Genomic DNA, 19,952 nt, shown 5'->3' with positions numbered 1-19,952 from the left:
CCCTGAGAACTGCTGGATGGCCCCCCAACAAATAAAAGAAAAGAAAAGATAAAAGCTTTGCCTTTAGCTACAACTTGGATAGAATCCAAGGTGTCCCATTAAGTAAAGTCAATCAGGAAGACAAATACTTCATTGTCTCATTCAAATGTGGAATGGAAAGAAAAAGCAAAGGGAGGGGATGGAGCAGTAGCACAGTGAGTAGGGCATTTGCCTTGCAAGTGGCTAACCTGGTTTGATTCCCAGCATCCCATATGGTCCCCTGAGCACCGCCAGGAGTAATTCCTGAGTGCAAAGCCAGGAGGTACCCCTGTGCATTGCCGGGTTGATCCAAAAAGCAGAAAAGAAAAAGGAAAAGAAAAAGCAAGGGGATGGACAGTGAACAATGACAAAAAATTCTTAGACTGTGACAAAAGAACTGAGGTTACCAAGTAGAGGGAGTGGGGTGGTGTGAAGTGTTATGGGGTAGGCGAGAAGTGACTTACTAACAGGAGTGGAGAGTTATGGCACATTTGTGATGGTGGTGGGACAGTAACTTAACCTTCCCCAAACATAAAAGCATAAAAATTAACACTGTTGTAAACTGTGTTACTTCAATCGCTGTCACTGCCATCCTGTTGCTCATTGATTTGCTCAAGTGGGCACCAATAATATCTCCATTGTGAGACTTGTTGTTACTGTTTTTGGCATATCGAATACACCACGGGTAGCTTGCCAGGCTCTGCTGTGTGGGCAAGATACTTTTGGTAGCTTGCTGGGCTCTCCGAGAGGGGCGCAGGAATCGAACCTGGATTGGTAGCATGCAAGGCAAATGCCCTATTCGCTGTGTTATTGCTCCAGCCCTTCTCAGCCTTTTGGCTAAGATCAAGTGTAGTTACTTCAATAATTAAAAAAATTTTAAATGTACCTAAAAATAAAGTATTTATCATTTTGTTCTATAATTTTAGAAAACTTAAAAAATATGGAAAGTAATACAAATCATCTATACATCAACAATAACCCCCACACAAAGATATTTTGGAAAGACCTTCTACTTTAGTTAAGTCACAGTAACCTGCTCTGACCTGGTCCACTCATTGTAACCTGTCAACTAAGTGAGGGAAACCTGGAAATGATATGAAAGAGAGAAAACATATTTTTCACAAAGACAGGAAGGCAACTCAATGGGCGAAAGGTATACTCTCGCAAACAAATGGTGCTTGAATAAACTGGTTAGTTATTTGAAAATGAAACTGCCCTCTGACACAACACACAAAAGCCTAGACCTCAGTATAAAGTCATAGGAATTTTAGAACAAAATTAAATCTATAGTACTACATGAATGTACAAAGAAATATTCACAATTTGGAAGTATATGCAGGTACTACAAATATAAAGAATGTGAGTGACAAAAGTGGAGCATATTTAGTATTATCTTCCATCATTTAAATGAAAATTTAAAATATTGCATCTATAATAAGTAAAGGTTTAGGAAAGTGGCTGGAGAGATAGTACAGATTAAGGTGATTGCTGTATATGCAACCAATCCTGGTTTGAGACCTCAGCACTTCATGGTTCTCTGAGTTCCTCCAGGGAGTGATCACTGAATATAGAGTCAAGAATAATGTCAAGCACCCCTGGATATGGCCCAGCACCACATACCTCCAAAAACTTAATATACATAAAACTATAAAAATATCTGTCACTGTTAACCTGAAATCAGAAAGCAAATTTATATGAAAATAAAAGATACAGACAAATAAAATGGGGCATATTTTGTGTATTGTCATATCACAGTTTAGACTTTGTTGTATACATCCTCTTTCTAAAGGATGTATCTAGTATAATACAGTACTAAAGAAGTAGATTAAATGGTTATTTACCAAGAAATAATCATTTATATAAAATTAAAAAATGTGGCAGAATCCAAAGAGGGAGAGATATAAAAAACTTTTAAAAATAGATTGCTAATATTTGTCTCCTAACTTTTCAATCTTTTATTAACTTCTCAGTTACATGCAAGAAGTTAAAGTGTCATGTTTATTTTCTTCATGTTTGTATATTTTTTTCAAATGAAATAGACCATGAAAAAATTATTTCTAGTCTCTACACTAAATTTTTATTGTGTGGGAATGTTACTATGGTATCATCAATGGATCATTTGTAGACCATCAACAAGCACCAATGATCAGGGTTTTTCATCTTGTTAAAATCCACGATCATTAAAATGGTGAACTTCAAAGAAATCCACTGTTCAGTATAACTTTATTGTAATGGTAACATGTGACTGTAGAGGAAAGCTATCTGATGCCCTCGAAAAAATAAATAAATAAATAAATAAATAAATACTTAAGTACACAGAAGTATACAAGTATGCAAATGAGCATGAATTTGGGAGTAATCAAGTCTGCTGATTGGGGTGTTTCAGAAGAAGGAACGCTGGAATTGGGTGTGAGAAAAATGAGTTTGAATCCCATGGAAAATAGAGACGGAATATCTTTTTATAGGGAATAAAATGAAAATGGTGAAGTGGTGAGAGATAATGTCTGAAAGATAAAAATCAAGCACCAGAGGGTCAAGTAAGGATCTTGAATGAAAATCTACAGGTGGTCACTGTCACTGTCATCCCATTGCTCATCAATTTGTTCGAGCAGCACCAGTAATGTCTCTCATTGAGAGACTTATTGTTACTGTGTTTTGGCGGGCTCGATACTCTTGATAGCTTGCCAGGTCTCTCCGAGAGGGGCGGAGGACTCGAACTCCGGTCGGCCGCGTGAAAGGCGAACGCCCAACCGCTGTGCTATCGCTCCAGCGACCCTTCAGGTGGTCACTGTCACTGTCATCCTGTCATCCCGTTGCTCATCGATTTGTTCAAGCAGGCACCAGTAACATATCTCATTGAGAGACTTATTGTTACTGTTTTTGGCATATCCAATACACACAGGTAGCTTGCCAGGCTCTGCTGCGTGGGCTCGATACTCTCCATAGCTTGCCGGGCTCTCCGAGAGGGATGGAGGAATCGAACTAGGGTTGGCCGAGTGAAAGGCGAACACCCAACCTCTGTGCTATCGCTCCAGCCCTTTCAGGTGGTACTAAAGGATATTTAGAAAGGAACATTTTTATTGAGATATAATTCACTTGCTTGAAATCCTCTTTTTAATACGCATTGCGATGAATTCCAAAATATAGTTTCAGAATGTGTTTGCACTCCAGAAGATATTCTTAAGCTGCCATTCTTCATTTTTCTCTTCAGTCCCAAGCTACCATGAATCTTTCTCTTGTCTTTATGGATTTGTCTATTTTAGAAATCACGTGTAAAAAGAATCCTACTATATGTGATTTGGGGGGACTGAGAGATAGTGCAGGAGGGTAGGCCATTTGTCTTGCAAGTGACTGAAGCAGGTATGATCCCCTACATCCCATATGGTCTCCTCAGCACCACCAAGAGTGATACCTGAGCACAGACCCAGGAGTTGTCCCTGAACACCAGTGGGTGGTCCCTGTCACCTGTATCACCTGTCGCCCTGTTGCTCATCGATTTGCTCAAGTGGGGACCAGTAACGTCTCCACATCTCCACTGGTCCCTGTCTCATGCTAATGTAGCCCAATGGTGTCTGCTTGCTCCAAGAACACAAAGAGCAAAAATCATTTTAGCAGCCTCTCCTTACTCGTCCTTCCCAACGCTACCATATTGGAGGCTCTTTCAGGGTCAGGGGAATGAGGCCCATTATTGTTACTGTTTTTGGCGTATCAAATACGCTATGGGGAGCTTGTCAGGCTCTGCCATACGGGCTGAATTCTTTCGGTAGCTTGCTGAGCTCTCCAAGAGGGATGGAGGCTCCAAGAGATTCTGTGTCGCTCTCTTCTGGGAGTTTTGTTTTATAGTCTCTGGATCTTGGCCGTTGATGAGATTACATGGTGCTGGAGGCAGTTTGTGGTATGACTGCCAAGCTATTGGAAAATGGGGGGTCTGGTTGAAGAAGGCTCAGTCCCTTCAGATCTGATCAGGCTTGGCGATCTCTGCTGGGGTCCCGCACAACTGGGTTCCTCTGCTGGTCCCTTCATGCATAAGGCTCATCTGAATGTGTGGCCTTGAGCACGGCTGTGGCTGGGTTCTAGAGGTTTTCAACTTCAAGGTAGTCTAATATCCCTGCATTAACAAAATGCCACAGATTGAATGACTTAAGCAACCTGTATATATTTCTTCATAGAATATACTAGAAGTTAGAAGTCCAAAATCAACGTGGCTGCAAGCTTGGTTTCTTTTGATCTTTTGAGATCTCTATCCTTAGCTTATAGTGATCAATTTGTCACTGACTTCTTTTATGTGCATAAACTTCAGTGCTCTTCATATAAGATACTGGTCATGTTGGATTTGATTCTCTTCTTATACTATTTTTAATCAAAATTATCACCATAAAGTCCCTTTTTTCCCAAACATTCACAGTGAAAATTAAGGTTCCAATATATGAAATCTAAAAGGAATTTAAAAATTGTGTTTTCTGGCAGAGGAACACTGTATGACTGAAACACAACCATGATCAGCTTTGGAACTCTGTATCTCATGGTGCAAAAGCAAAAATTTAAAAAAAAAAATGTGTTTTATGTCTTTAATTATTGAGATTGATTATGGAATCCTTGAAAATTCTTTATACACTCAAATCACAAGTCACAAGTTTCTTAACTGTTATCAAGATTTGAAAGTATTTTCTAGTTTTGTGAACTTTTCACCTTCTCTATAATATTCTTTGAAGCAAAAAGGGTTTGTTTCAATGAAGTTCTATTAATTTATGATTTGTGCTTTAAGTGCTAAATTTAAGAAATCATTGTTTCCAAGACCAAGTTCTGCAAGGTAAAATAAAATATGTTTCTTCTAAGATTTCTATACTTTAGAATTTATATTAGTAAGATTTTCAAGTAATTTTATTGCATCTAGATGTCTACTTGGTGCATTTGTTGATGGCTATTTTTCTTATTGAATTATCTTGGTACCCCATTAGAGGGAAGTTGGTTACCCAGAGATTTATTTATGGGCTTTATCAATAACACACTGCCTTATTTAGCTTTGCAGTAACTTTTAAAATACAGATGTCTTGAGTTTTTAAACTTAGTTCTCTGTATTTTATAAGAATATTAAGAATATCGGCGCAAGCTCTCTCTGCCACCCAATCCAGGTACCAACCTGGGTCGGGGATCCTGCCCAGAGCTGCGGCAGCATTAGTGGCCACAAGTTTCTTCTCTTCCCTCCATATTCCACAAGAACCAGAAGTTACCCTTTTAGCTAGAACTTTCACCAGGTTAGCTGAACCAACAGAAACACATTAGCAAATGTCTCATTAAGCCCACCTAAATTAATATTGCATCATAAGCAGAATAATATCAGTGAGTGTGAAGGGCTGAGCCACATAGGTCAAAATGTCAAAGCAACGCAGATCCCCACCAAGCTTACATGTTGAAGAGGCTAGCCCAGAAGACCCTAACAGCAATGAAGTGCTATTCAACCTCTCTTATAAGGAATTTAGAAAGGAGCTACTGAGGATGTTTAGGGAGCTAAAAGAAACAATGGAAAGCAATACCAATAAAAATACTAGAATATTTGAAGGTAGAGATGCAGAAAATACAAACTGAAATGTCAGGTGGGAAAAACCTGGTAGGAGAATTAAAAAACTCACTGGACAGCCTCAGCAGCAGAGTAAAAGCTGCTGAGGACAGTTTAGTGAGCTCGAAGATGTAGTCCAGAAACTCTCTAGAAAACAACAGAAAATGGAAAAGAGACTGACAGTCTGGGAACAGATGGCAAGAGAAGATCTTGATGAAGCCAAGAGGAGTAATATAAGAATTATTGGCGTCCCAGAGGGACAGGAAGAAAACTCTGATGAAGAAGAAACTGTCAAAGACATCATTGCTATGATGTTCCCAGAGCTGAAGAAAATATGTGACCACATTCAGGAGATCCGAAGGGTACCAGCTAGAAGAAATCCAAATAAAAATACCCCAAGACACATCCTGATCAAAATGACCAAAACTTTAGATAGAGACAAAATCCTGAAAGCAGCAAAATCAAAGAAAGAAATTGCCTATAAATGAGCATCCTTAAGATTCACAGCGACTTGTCTGATGAAACCCTCATGGCCTGAAAACAGTGGTGGGATATAGTGAAAAAACTCAATGAAATAAATGACTCACCAAAAGTACTTTACTCAGCTAGAATCTCATTCATAACAGAAGGAAAAACACACAGTTTCACAGATAAACAACAGCTCAGAAACTTCATAGACTCAAAACCATGGTTACAAGAACAACTGAATGGGTTACTCTGAGACAAGACAGGACCCTCAAATACACCAAACTTTAGCATAAAAATGGGACAAAACCCCATAACAATAATCTGTCTCAATGTCAATGGGTTAAACACACCAATTATAAGACATAGAGTGGCAGGATGGATTAAAAAATTGAATCCAACATTCTGCTGACTGCAAGAAACACATCTCAACAGTCAGAGCAAACACAGGCTCAAAGTCAAAGGCTGGAAAACAATCCTACAGGTGAACAACTCCCATAAAAAAGCCATCTTAGTATCAGACCACATTGATTTCAGACTGAAGAAGGTCACAAGAGACAGTAAAGGTCATTTCTTATTGATAAAGGGATCTGTACAACAGGAAGAACTAACAATACTAAATATATATGCACCTAATGAAGGACCAGCAAAGTACTTAAAACAACTACTCATAGACTTTAAGAAAGACATCGATAGCAACACAATACTAGTGGGAGACTTCAACACCGCTTTATCACCTCTTGATAGATCAACCAGACTCAAGCTTAGCAAAGACATACAACATCTGAGGGAAAAAATGGAAGAAAGGGATTTAGTAGATATATACAGGACACTTCATCCTCAAAAAGCTGAATATACATTCTTCTCAAGTGTGCGTGGAACATTCTCCAAGATAGACCACATGCTGAGCCACAAAACATACCTCCATGAAATTAAGAAGATAGAGATTGTATCAAGAATCTTCTCAAACCATGATGTGCTGAAATTAGAAATAAATCACACACACAAACAGAAAATGAAATCAAACAGCTGGAAATTAAACGCCTCACTATTGGACAATGAGTGGCTTAGAAAGAAAATCAAAAAGGAAATCAAAAGATTCCTGGAAACGAACGACAATACGGACACGAGTTACCAAAACTTCTGGGACACAGCAAAAGCTGTGTTAAGAGGAAAGTTCAGAGCTCTATAAGCATTCCTCAGGGAGCAGGAGCGAGCCCACATAAGTAACCTCACCTCACAGCTTAAGAGCTTGGAGAATGACCAACAAAAGGAGCCCAATATGAACAGGAGGAAGGAAATAATAAAACTCAGAGCAAAAATTAATGAGGTGGAAACAAAAAAAATCCGAAAAATCAATAAAACCAAGAGCTGTTTCTTTGAGAAAATAACAAGATCGATAAACCTCAAGCAAGACTCATAAAAAAAGGGAGAGAGAAAACCCTAATAAACCAAATTATAAATGAAAAGGGGGACATTACAACAGAAATTACAGAAATTCAAAGGATACTCAGAGATTACTTTGAGAATCTTTATGCCACAAAACATGAAAACCTCGAGGAAATGGATAAATTCCTAGGCTCCTATAGCCTCCCAAGGCTGAGCCAAGAAGACCTGGAATACCTGCAGACCTATCACCATCAAAGAAATTGAAACGGTAATAAAAAGTCTCCCCAAACACAAAAGTCCTGACCCAGATGAATTTACTAGTGAATTCTTCCAAACTTTTAAAGGGGATTTACTCCCAATCCTCTAAGCTTTTCCAGGAAATTGAAGTATCAAAAACACTTCCAAACAGTTTCTATGAAGCAAATATCACCCTGATACCAAAAAACAGACAGAGATACCACAAAGAAAGAGAATTACAGACTGATATCCCTGATGAACACAGACGCAAAGATCCTCAACAAAATATTAGCAAATAGAATCCAACGACTCATCAAAAAGATCACACACCATAACCAAGTAGGATTCATCCCAGGGATGCAAGGATGGTTTTACATTCTCAAGTCAATCAAAATAATTCATCATATTAATAAAAGAAATAATAAAAACCATATGATCATATCAATAGATACAGAGAAAGCATTTGACAAGTTTCAGCACCCATTTATGATGAAAACTTTCAGCAGAATGGGCATCGAAGGAACTTTCCTCAATATAGTCAAAGTCATCTACCAAAAGCCCATGGCAAGTATCATTCTCAATGGGGAAAAACTGAAAACCTTCCCTCTAAGATTGGGCACAAGGCAAGGTTGCCTGCTTTCGCCACTCCTATTAAATATAGTACTGTAAGACCTGGCCATAGCAGTTAGACAAGAAAAAGATATCAAGGGCATACAGATAGGAAAGGAAGAGATCAAGTTATCACAATTTGAAGATGATATGATACTATACTTGGAAAACCCTAAAGACTCTACAGAAAAGCTCCTAGAAACAATAAGTCGATATAGTAAAATGGCAGGCTACAAAATCAACACCCAAAAATCCATGGCTTTCTTATATACAAATAATGAAAGAGAAGAAAGAGACATTAAAAAAACAATGCAAATCAAAACAACAATGAGATATCATCTCACACCACAGAGACTGGCACACATTCAAAAGAACAAAAGCAACCAATGCTGGCATGGATGTGGGGAAAAAGGGACACTCCTTCACTGTTAGTGGGAATGCCGACTGGTCCAGCTTTTCTGGAAAACAATATGGACAGTCCTTCAAATACTAGAAATTGAGCTTCCATATGACTCCACAATACCACTTTTGGGAATGTATCCTGAGGATGCAAAAAAGCACAGTAGAAATGACATCTGTACCTATATGTTCATTGCAGCACTGTTCACAATAGCCAGAATCTGGAAACAAACCGAGTGCCCTAAAACAGATGACTTGTTAAAGAAACTTTGGTAAATCTACACAATGGAATACTATGCAGCTGTTAGGAGAGATGAAATTTACTTATAAATGGATAATCATGGAGAGTATCATGCTAAGTGAAATGAGTCAGAAAGAGAGGGACATACATGGAGGGACTGCACTCATTTGTGGAGTGTAGGGTAGCATCACAGGAGGCTGACACCCAAGGATGGCCAATACAAGGGCAGGGGGATTGCTCCATAGCTGGAAGACTGCTTCATGAGCGGAGGGGAGAAGGCAGATGGAATAGAGAAGGGATCATTAAGAAAATGACGGCTGGAAGAACCAGTTTGGATGGGAGATACATGCCAAAAGTAGATAATGGACCAAACATGATGACTTCTGTGACTGTGTTGCAAGCTATAATGTCCCAAAGTAGAGAGAGAGTATGGGGAATATTGTCTGCCTTAGAGGCAGGGGGAGGGTGGGAAAGGGGGGATATACCCGGGATATCGGTAGTGGGGAATGTGCACTTGTGGAGGGATGGGTGTTTGATCATTGTGAGATTGTAACCCAAACATGAAAGCTTGTAACTATATCACGGTGATTCAATAAAATTTAAAAACTTTAAAAATAAAAGAATTTTAAGACTATCTTGTCAATTTTTGCATATACGACATTAAAAAAATAAACATTGATTTCATCTTTAGATCAGATTGTGGAGTAGTTATTGACATATTGAAATTATCTTCCCACTCATCACTATGGAATGCCTATATTTTTATCTGATTATTTCTTGTTCCTGTTAATTTATTTCCCTCCATTTTATTGAGGTTTTTCAATTTATAATACTACTAATGCTAGTTTAATGCACCCATCATCGACATCTACAAGTATCCACTTCCCTCCACCAGTATCCTGAGTTCCCCTCTCATCCTTTCCCCAGCTATGCCTCACCCCATAAACTCACTTCCATAGAAAAAGCCTCCAGTTTAAATGCTTTTCACTGCTTATTGTTCTCTTAGTATGTTTTCTTTAATCTCTCACATATGAGAAATATTTTATTGTAGAGGTGGTGACAACTGCATACATACAGATGAGTAAATCTGAATCCCAAATTTTCACACAATTTTGCATCAATAATAAATTGATAATTTTTTTCCAAAATGAATTTTATTACAGATATACAATTTAAGAAATAGCATGAATAATTCTATGCTAATCCATTTAAAATTTATATGAAATAGATCACGATCACGATCACGAAATCCCGTTGATCGTCCAGTGGCTCAAGCAGTATCAGTAACCTCTACATTCGTCCTATCCCTGAGATTTTAGAAGCTGCTGCATTGGAGGCTCTTTCAGGGTCAGGGGAATGAGATTCAGCTGACTACTGGCTTTGGCATATAGATACACCATGGGAAGCTTGCAAGGCTGTCCAATGTGGGCAGGAAGCTCTCAGTAACTTTCGAGTTTCTCCCAGAGGGAAAAGTAGGTTATAAGATATCACGCAGCCTCTTCTTGGGAGCTTGCTTTTAAGTCTCTGGCTGTTGGCTGTTGATGGGATTACACACACCTGGGTTCCTCTGCCAGTATCTTCATGCGTGAAGCTTGTCAGAACGTGTGGAGAGGGGCTTTGAGCATGGCTGTGGCTAGGTTCTGGTGGTCTTTGGCCGCCAGGAGCTTTGCTCGGGGCGGGGAGGGAAGCTGGAGCCCATCCCCTCCGATGGGCCCTGGGGAAGACAGCCAGATGTGCGGACAAGAGACTCTCTTGATAAATTCTATAATAAATGATTTAGCAAGACTGAGGAGAGAAGAACTTTAAAAATGTAAGGGAAAACCTGAACAGTCATATAAAAGTATGAAGGTGTGTTTCATTCTAAAAAAAATAATGTTGGTTTAATATTAGAAAGCATATTATGGAACTCTAAGCATGATCCCTTCTGGAACTCTACGTGTGATTCCCGATGGACATTGCCGGCTGTTTTGCAAGATTTGGAAAAAATGGTGTTGGTGGGGCAAGGAAAAACCCAGCGGCGGCCACAGCATCACCACCTTCCCCGCCACCTTCCCCGCCTGGCCGAGTCGCAGTGTCTTCAGACATAAAGCCATGACAGCAGTGCGCGCAGTGGCTCATCCACTGTGGGGTGCTGTCAGCCAACCACCAGGTGACCTGGGACTCTGCTCAGGTATTCGACCTGGCACAGTCCCTCCGTGATAGGGTCCTGCTCTGCCAGCTGCTCAACAACCTCTGGGCACACTCCATCAACCTGAAGGAAATCAACCTGAAGCTGCAGATGTTCCAGGTGCTGCCCAGAGACGCAGGCAGGTGCATGTTTGTCAGCATGCAGATCATTACAACAAGCTAGTCAACCAAAAGCTTACATTTGGTAGACTGGGAACACTGGTAAAGGCGATTAGAGGCCGCCCCAAAACCCTCCAGCCCTCTTGGAGAGCCCAGCAAGCTACCGAGAGTATCCTGTCCGCATAGCAGAGCCTGGAAAGCTGCCCATGGTGTACTTGATATGCCCAAAACAGTAACAACGATGATCCTTATTCCTCTGATCCTGAAAGAGCCCTCAAAATGCCATCAGGCTACACTACCACTCGACAGGGACGAATGGAGATGTTACTGGCGCCTGCTCGAGCAAATAGATGAACAACGGAATGATAGTGATAGTGATTATAGATAATGATTAAATTATCTATTAATAATAAATAAACGTTAACAAATTGAAAAATCTCTACAAATATAAAAAATTACCTAAACATGCATGAAAAAATATTCCAAAATAACCCAAACATTAAAACATTAAAGAGTATAAAACCTTTAGCTAGTTAGGAATAAATCTAAAAGAGGGCAACCATATACATCATGAGCTAATGCCTTACTTAATGGTGAAGTGTTGAGAAATTTGCCCACTCTTTTAAAAAAGCTTTTTCCTTCAATGATTCCTGCAAAGCTGGATTCACGGCTGTGAACTGTCTAAAATATCGCTTGTTCATTGACATATTTATTCCTTCAAATTTAAATGATAATTAGAGGGATAGAGTATTTTTGGTGAGATGTTCATTTCATTGAGTTTTGTTTTTTACTGTATCACCATTTTCTTCTGCTCTGTAGAGTATATTCGTAGATATGCTGTGATTTTCATGGGAATTACTTTGCATGGAAGTTCCTTCTTTGATCTTACTGATTTCAAAATTCTGTCTCTGTCTTCAGCTTTCGTTACTCTGATTACAGTATGTCTTGAAATTTTTCTATTTATGTCTATTTTTTTGACACTTCAGGTTTTTTGAATCAGGTGCATGTACTCTTTAACTCTGGGAAATTCTTATTTATTGTTTCTCTGCCCTATGATTATTTGTTAAATTCTATTCTTATTAAGTTCTATTTCTTGGGGACTCTAATGATTTTTATATTGTTCCTCTTGAACTTATCTCATAGTTCTCTATTGTGGTATTCATTTCTTTTCAGATATTTTTCCTATCTTCTATTGTTTTCTAGAGGTATCCTACATCTCATCTTAGAGCTCACCAATTTTTCATTCAGCCACTTTTGAGTGCTCTGTTCATGGGCTTCTATTGCATTTAATATTTTACCTATCATACTCCAGTTTTGTAATTTAAAATATAGTTTTCTTAGTTTGGCTCTCATACTTTCTTGTTCTTTGCTGAATACCCATGCCATCATTTCTTTGAGATGATTAAATATCCTTGTCATGTTGTCTTTATAGCAATTATCTGAGAGGTTACAAGGCTATTTGGTACTGGGAGTGTCTGCTATTATCTTTACTCATTAAACTTTAGGGGTTTCTACAGATATTCCCCATGTGTCTGCTTTACTTTGAAGGTGAATTTTTGTATTTTCACTTAATACCTATTTTTTCCCCTGGCTATAGGGACATTAGTACAAAATTTACCAGAATTGTGAGTGCATTACCTTATCTTATTCTTTATATTTGGATGAAAACATTCTTTCAAAATTAAATGTGACATATTATTTTTTGTTGTTGTTAATATGGTGCTCAGGGGTCATAACTACTAGATATGGCCACATCTAGGCCATATTTAGTAGTGCAGGAGTAGAGATGGCATATTTCCATTCAGAAGTGGTTTGAGGCTACATGATGCCAGGTATTGAACCCAGGGCCTCATACTTACAAGCCACATTATCTATTGCTTACTCCATATCCCTAAACTGTGGGTGTGTATGTGTTATAGATGGATGTTATCAGGTTGAGGAAGTTTGAATAGTTAAACTTGCAGTCATAGTTTAATGACTCTAAGTTATAAAAAGTTGTTTGCTTTTGTCAAATGATTTATCTGCATTTAGTGAGATAACATGGGTATTGGCTTTATAGTACTAATGTGGTATATCAGTGTATCACTGTCATCCTGTTGTTCGTTGATTTACTCATGTGGGCACCAGTAACATTTCTATTACACTCAGCCCTGAGATGTTAGCAGCCTCTCCTTACTCGTCTTTCCCAATGATTTGAAGCTCTTTTAGGGTCAGAGAAATGGGACCTATCATTACTGTTTTTGGTATATCGAATATGCCACGAGTAGGTTGCCAGGCTCTGCTGTACGGGCGGGATACTCTCAGTAGCGTGCCAGGCTCTTCAAGAGGTATGTATATATCTTTTACTGTATTTGGGATATGAATACTCAATGCAGAGCTTGCAAGGGTCTCCCATGCAGGAAATAGACTCTTGGTAGCTTGTCAGGTTCTCCAGGAGGGAGAATAAGCCTATTAGATGTAATATATTCATTACATATAATGAACAAGTCTATTATATTGTACTAATGTGGTACATTGTTTTACTTTCATTTGTTATAGAAACCTTATATTTCTGGCATATATATAGCTTGTTTATGGTATATAACCTTAATTATATTATTGAATTCTTTTTTTTAGTTTTTGGTTAGAAACTTTCCATCAATATTACAGAAATATTTTGGGATTATACTTTCCTTGTGATATCCTTGGATTAGCTAATTGAATAATTCTGTTCTCAAAGAATATATTAAGGCATTTTAAGTAAGAGGATAGTTTAGAGTATAGCTTGGTCATGAATAAGATTATTTTTAGTGAGGTTCCCCCAGATAATGGTTAATAGATCGGAAAATGTGAGGATTGGGGGGCAGGGGGTTAAGACTTAGAATCTTGGAGACCGACAAGGAAAAGAAATAATCAAAATTAGAAATGATGAAAATTTGAACCCAGAACTGAAATATCTACAGACTTAAGATATATGAACTCCTAAGGCTGTATAGCTACCATTTGAGTACAAGGAGAGCATATAGAAGTAAGGTTTCTCATATATGTCCTCAGCCATTTGATAATCAGCATTTTCTGAACATCAATAACTATACCCACAACCTGAATCAAAAGATTCAGCAGCATTGTATTTCTTATCATAAATGTACCAAGTAATTGAACATGAGTAATAGATGTCTCCTTTACTTGTAATTTTCCCATTTTTATGCTGGTGTTACTGTTGTGTACATTAGTGGTGGCCAAGAGTCACAGAGTCACGCCAGGTGATGTTGGGGCCATCAGATATCAGAAATGAAATCTAGAACTTAATATGTACTCAGTCATATTAAGTTGATTTACTCAAGCGGGCACTAGATTGCCCTCGTGCTCAATGCTTGAAATATTTGTGTTTAGACTTACTACCTCAAAACTGGAGCATAATAAAGGAACCTAAGTATTGGTTGAATTTGAGGAGGGTAAAATAAACTAATTACAAAACCCTTCGATTTATACTTTGTTCCCAATAAGTGCTATCTCAGTATTTGCTATGATTATGACTTCTTCTCAACATTGCCTTTACCATTTGTTTTGTCCTACATTTATCTCGAGTTAATCATTTCTGCTTCCTGCCTGACTTCCACAAACATTTGCATCATGTTCTTGCTTTTAATATTTGTGGATGTGATACCTGTGATTTTTAATCACTCTGCAGCCACACAGATACCTGGGACTCATTGTTAGTTGTAATTTTGTTGAAGCAAAAATTTGAATTTGATTGTCAGAAGCAAAGCCAGTGAGAGGGCCCCTGTCAGCATTCACTTCCTATGGGGCGCTGTTGTTCTCCTGCTCTATGCAGAAACTCATAGAGTTTCAGCAGCTTGTATTTCTTATCATAAATGTACCAAGGTAGTCTAGGTATCTAGGTAGTCCTTCAGGGCTACCTAGATGGAATGAATGACTACAGTAGTATTCATTTGACCACCAGTATGTACTCTTTGGGCACATTATGATTTATGGTCTCTCTTTTTCATTGTGACCTCTATGCCATCCCTGCTTTGATAATTAACACTAATAAACTATTATTCTGTACCTCAAAGAGCTATAACTCTTTGAAAAATATCAAATATATACTGAATGAAATTGTGAATCATTTCTTAGAAAAGGAAAAAGGCATATTTAGTTAGACGCTAAAGTGACTGCACAAAGAGCTCCTGCAAGCTCAGCTATTTTAATTGATGGGGAGGAAAGTGTATCTGAGTACAAAAGAGCATAAGACAACTGGAAAAATTAGTTGAGGGAGGCAAAAGTCCAGCAGGAGCACAATTAAAAAAAAAAACCACCACCACAAAGCCTCCAACAACATAAGAATAATGAACGGCTGGATTGAAAGAATAGGAAGTACTGGCAAGGCCTGCTGTTCAGTAGAAAAGTTAATTTTATTTTAAAAGATAATGGAAAGATAGTGAAAAAGCAGAACTTTCAAATTCAAATCTTGTGACAATCTTTTCTGGTTAATAGGTGTCTAACCGTAGATGAGATTGACAAGAAACGTTATAATATTTTAAACCTTGAAAGGGTTCAAACAGTATCTGAAAAATCACTGTTTAAGGATGTAGTATCACCTGGGCCTTTCTCCTGGAGATGTCTTATTTCAGAAGGGTTAGAGTTCTACACAAAGACCCTAATACTCTCTCTTATATTAGGGAAGCGCCCCTAAGTGGGACCACTCTCTTGGCTCTATTGCTTACTATCGTATTTCTGCTGCTTTCCCCACCATTTTTGCACTTATGTGTAATTGGATTGGTTCTTCGTTTTAATTTCACCATGCAGTGTAATCAAAGATATATTTTAGTCGTCTGGATTCCAGCCCAGACTTCCAGATCTCCATGTAGGTTAGAACTGCTAATCTCAGGTAAGAAAACACATTTTGGGTAAGTGTTACCATAAATCTAATGACCAAATGAAGACATTACTATTTTTTTCTTTTTATTTGACTCTATTTTTATTTTACATATGATGACATTCACTGCAAGTAGAACATTGGGATAAATTAACTGTTGTAGATGGTTCATATAATTTGGGAGAGTGTATGAGTGTGTGGAAGTTGAAGGACATCTTTTCCTAATAACAACTAGGGAAGGAAGTTGACTAATGAAACTGAAAAAAGGGACCAAAAATTGTATTTCTGTTTTTCCTTCCTTTTTATTGGAGCAAAGTTTCTTCCTTTACTCAGCAGTCTTCCTTTGAAGACCTCCCTCAGGAGTCTCGATGGTGCTATTTTACATTCCTGTCTGGCTCAACTGGAGTGCAAAGTCGAAATTGGCCCTTAGCTAAATATAGCCGCTGATAATACTTGCCCAATTCTTGGCTATCTTAATAGGAATTGTTGCTTGATCATAGAGTATAATTAATGTGCTTCTCTTCCCAGGTGACAAAAAATACCTTTAAAGAATTTGCTGAATATTTCCCTTAATGCCTACAAATTTCCCACCATATATTCATGAAAGTTATTTAAAATGTTGAATTTTTTGAATGTTGAAATATATACACACGTATACTTTTTCAAATGCAATGAAATATTGTTGCAATCTCACCATGAGAAGGATAAATATGTCAGAGTAAATAGAGGGAGAGATAAAGCAGATAAAATGCTCTTTCTTGTCCTGAAGCATAAAAATAGAAACTATTTCTAGGGCATGCTGTTCCATTCAGTTCCAAATGCTGAATGGACAGTCTTAGGAAACATAAGAAGAAGAGTTGAATTTTGTCCCACTGTGCTGGCATGCTGGAATTGTAGATAATCATTCCTTCCCTTCTCTTCACCACTCCACTCCAGTATCCCTGCCTGTTTATCTGCCTTTAAACTTTTGCTGCCATATACTTCTTGCATTCTGCTTGTTTTCTTTCCTCTCTTGTTCTGGATCTTATAACTGTACATTTATACTTTAGTACACTTCTCTCTGGTTAATTTCTGTAAGGAACCATTTGCCTCTGTGTTCCTTGTGTGTATCCCTCATCTGTCCTCAGCCAGAAGCTTGTGATGTTGACATTCTTTTCCACACACCTATAAACACACACTTTCCATAATTCATGACTGCCATTGTGTCTTTTTAAATTATTTTTATTGAATCATCGTGAGAACAGTTACAAAGATTTCAGAATTAAGTCTCAGTCATACAATGATCAAACACCCATACCTTCACCAGCGCACATGTTCCACCATCAAGAACCTTAGTTTACCCCCCTCCACCCCCCACCCTGCCTGTGTCGCAGATGATCTTCACTTTACTCTCTCTTTACTTTGATCACATTCAATTTTTGACAGAAAACCCATTATTATTATTTGGAATGTCCCCAAACAATCAAACCTGCTGAAAAGGCATCATTAGATCATTTGTTTTCTATTGCTGATAATGAAGAGCATATGATGTGACAGCAGCCGCGTGGTTTTGGAATTCTGATATTTTAGTAATCAAGTCCAGAGCTATTTCTGCCAGCAGCCACTGCGTTCCGCGATTGCTTTGTGTGCCTCTGGGATCATGGCTGTTCAGGAGTGGAGGAACCGTTTCTGAGTGTTTTTTATTTTAATATCAGGATAAACCCCAGTGTTATCAGCTCGGTCTGGGGTCCAGAGCATTCTCTGGTGTTGTGGTGCCCACCAGCCAGTATTCTTCACTGCTGAGTGCAGCAAGATGGCGCTGGGGGTGGGTTGAGGGTGTGATTTCCAGAGTCAGGGGCAGGCTGGAAGTTGGGATGGAATTGCCCAATTCCCGTGCCTCCATGAGGTTTGAAGAAATGGTCCTGGTTCCCAGATACTAGAGCCATGTTTGTAGAAGCTCATGGTCGCCAGGATTCCACCTGGAGAAGGCGGGGAGACTGCACCTGCTCCATCTGGGGCACTCCGGTGTTATCGGCTCAGTATGGTCCCCGCAGGCCAGGATTTTTCACTGCTGAGTGCGGAAAGATGGCACAGCCATTGTGTCTTGATGTCTTCCTTTGTTATCTCTGACAAGGTGGGGCTTCCTTTACAATTCTGCTTTTGTGTCTATTTGGGTCATTGCTTCCTAGTTCTGACATGCAAATATGAAAATGTAGTATTATCCAAACTTGGAAAGATGATCCAGGGAAAGAGAAACAATGCCACCTGACTTTGAACTCAGTAATATCACTCTTGACTTTGTATGTTCTTTCTTTCTTTCTCTTTTTCTCTTTCTTTCTCTCTTCCTTCCTTCCTTCCTTCCTTCCTTCCTTCCTTCCTTCCTTCCTTCCTTCCTTCCTTCCTTCCTTCCTTCCTTCCTCTCTTTCATTCTCTCTCCCTTTCTCTCTCCCTTTCTTTCTCTCTCTTTTATTCTTTCTTCCTTCCTTTTTTCCTCCTTCCCTCCCTCCCTCCCTCCCTCCCTCTCTCTCTCTTTCTTTCTTTCTTTCTTTCTTTCTTTCTTTCTTTCTTTCTTTCTTTCTTTCTTTCTTTCTTTCTTTCTTTCTTTCTTTCTTTCTTTCTTTCTCTCTCTCTCTCTTTCTCTCTTTCTCTCTTTCTTTCTTTCTTTCTTTCTTTCTTTCTTTCTTTCTTTCTTTCTTTCTTTCTTTCTTTCTTTCTTTCTTTCTCTTTCTTTCTCTCTTTCTTTCTCTCTTTCTTCTTTCTTTCTCTCTTTCTTTCTCTCTTTCTTTCTCTCTTTCTTTCTCTCTTTCTTTCTTTCTTTCTTTCTTTCTTTCTTTCTTTCTTTCTTTCTTTCTTTCTCTCTCTCTTCTTTCTCTCTTTCTCTCTTTCTTTCTTTCTTTCTTTCTTCCTTTCTTTCTTTTTCTCTTTCCTTCCCCTCCCTCCCTCCCACCCTTTCTCCCTTCCTTTCTTCCTCCCTTCCTCCCTTCTTTTCTTCCTCCTCCCTTCTTTTCTTCCTCCCTCCCTTCTTTTCCTCCCTCCCTTCTTTTCCTCCCTTCCTTCCTTCCTTCCTTCCTTCCTTCCTTCCTTCCTTCCTTCCTTCCTTCCTTCCTTCCTTCCTTCCTTCCTTCCTTCCTTCCTTCCTTCCTTCCTTTCTTCTTCCTTCCTTCCTTTATATACATTCACACTGTGTAGGTATATGTACAAATTTCTCCTTTTGGTATAAGAACATAGTCCACCTTACTACTGTATTACATTGTCTTAACTAATTAAGTATACAAAGCCACATTCTGAGGCACTAGAGGTTATAATGTCAATATATTGATTTGGGTGTTTGTGATTCAATGGTTGAAAGAGTGAGGAGGCCATGGTCTGCTTCATTATAGCAAAATGCACAGTAGAGCAATCCCATAGCCATGACTGGAACTCTATTAACAAGCCCAACAAAAGTTGAAATTCTGACACTGTTCTCTAAAGAAAACAAATCAAGTCATTTGTAACTTTACAAGATATCTACACTGTGTCCACTTTATTTAAGCTGAGACATCTTCTTATTTTGGCTTACTTGTAGAAACACTTGACTAAATATCTCATTGAGGCAAAACAATTTGCATTAGCAAAATAATATTTATAGTGTTCCCTAGTTTTTACATTAACTCTATTACAATGTCACAGGCACGTTTGGAGAAAACACCAGTATATTATGAATAAAACAAATAGAAAATCACTGTCACTGTCATCCCGTTGCTCATCGATTTGTTCGAGTGGGCACTAGTAACGTCTTTAATTGACAGCCTTATTGTTACTGTTTTTGGCTTATCCAATACGCAGGGGTAGCCTGCCAGGCTCTGCCGTGCGGGCTCGATACTCTCGGTAGCTTGCCGGGCTCTCCGAGAGGGGCGAAGGAATTGAACACGGGT

General features: G+C 38.7%; 1 pseudogene; it reads left to right on the top strand.

Moving 5' to 3' along the window:
* The first annotated feature begins 835 nt into the window (after positions 1 to 835).
* LOC129402716 (U2 spliceosomal RNA) lies at positions 836 to 909 on the top strand (annotated as a pseudogene).
* Positions 910 to 19,952: the final 19,043 nt, after the last annotated feature.

The sequence above is a fragment of the Sorex araneus genome, chromosome 2 (assembly GCF_027595985.1).
Source record: "Sorex araneus isolate mSorAra2 chromosome 2, mSorAra2.pri, whole genome shotgun sequence".
Classification (NCBI taxonomy): Eukaryota; Metazoa; Chordata; class Mammalia; order Eulipotyphla; family Soricidae; genus Sorex; species Sorex araneus.
This window is presented reverse-complemented; position numbering and strand designations above follow the sequence as displayed.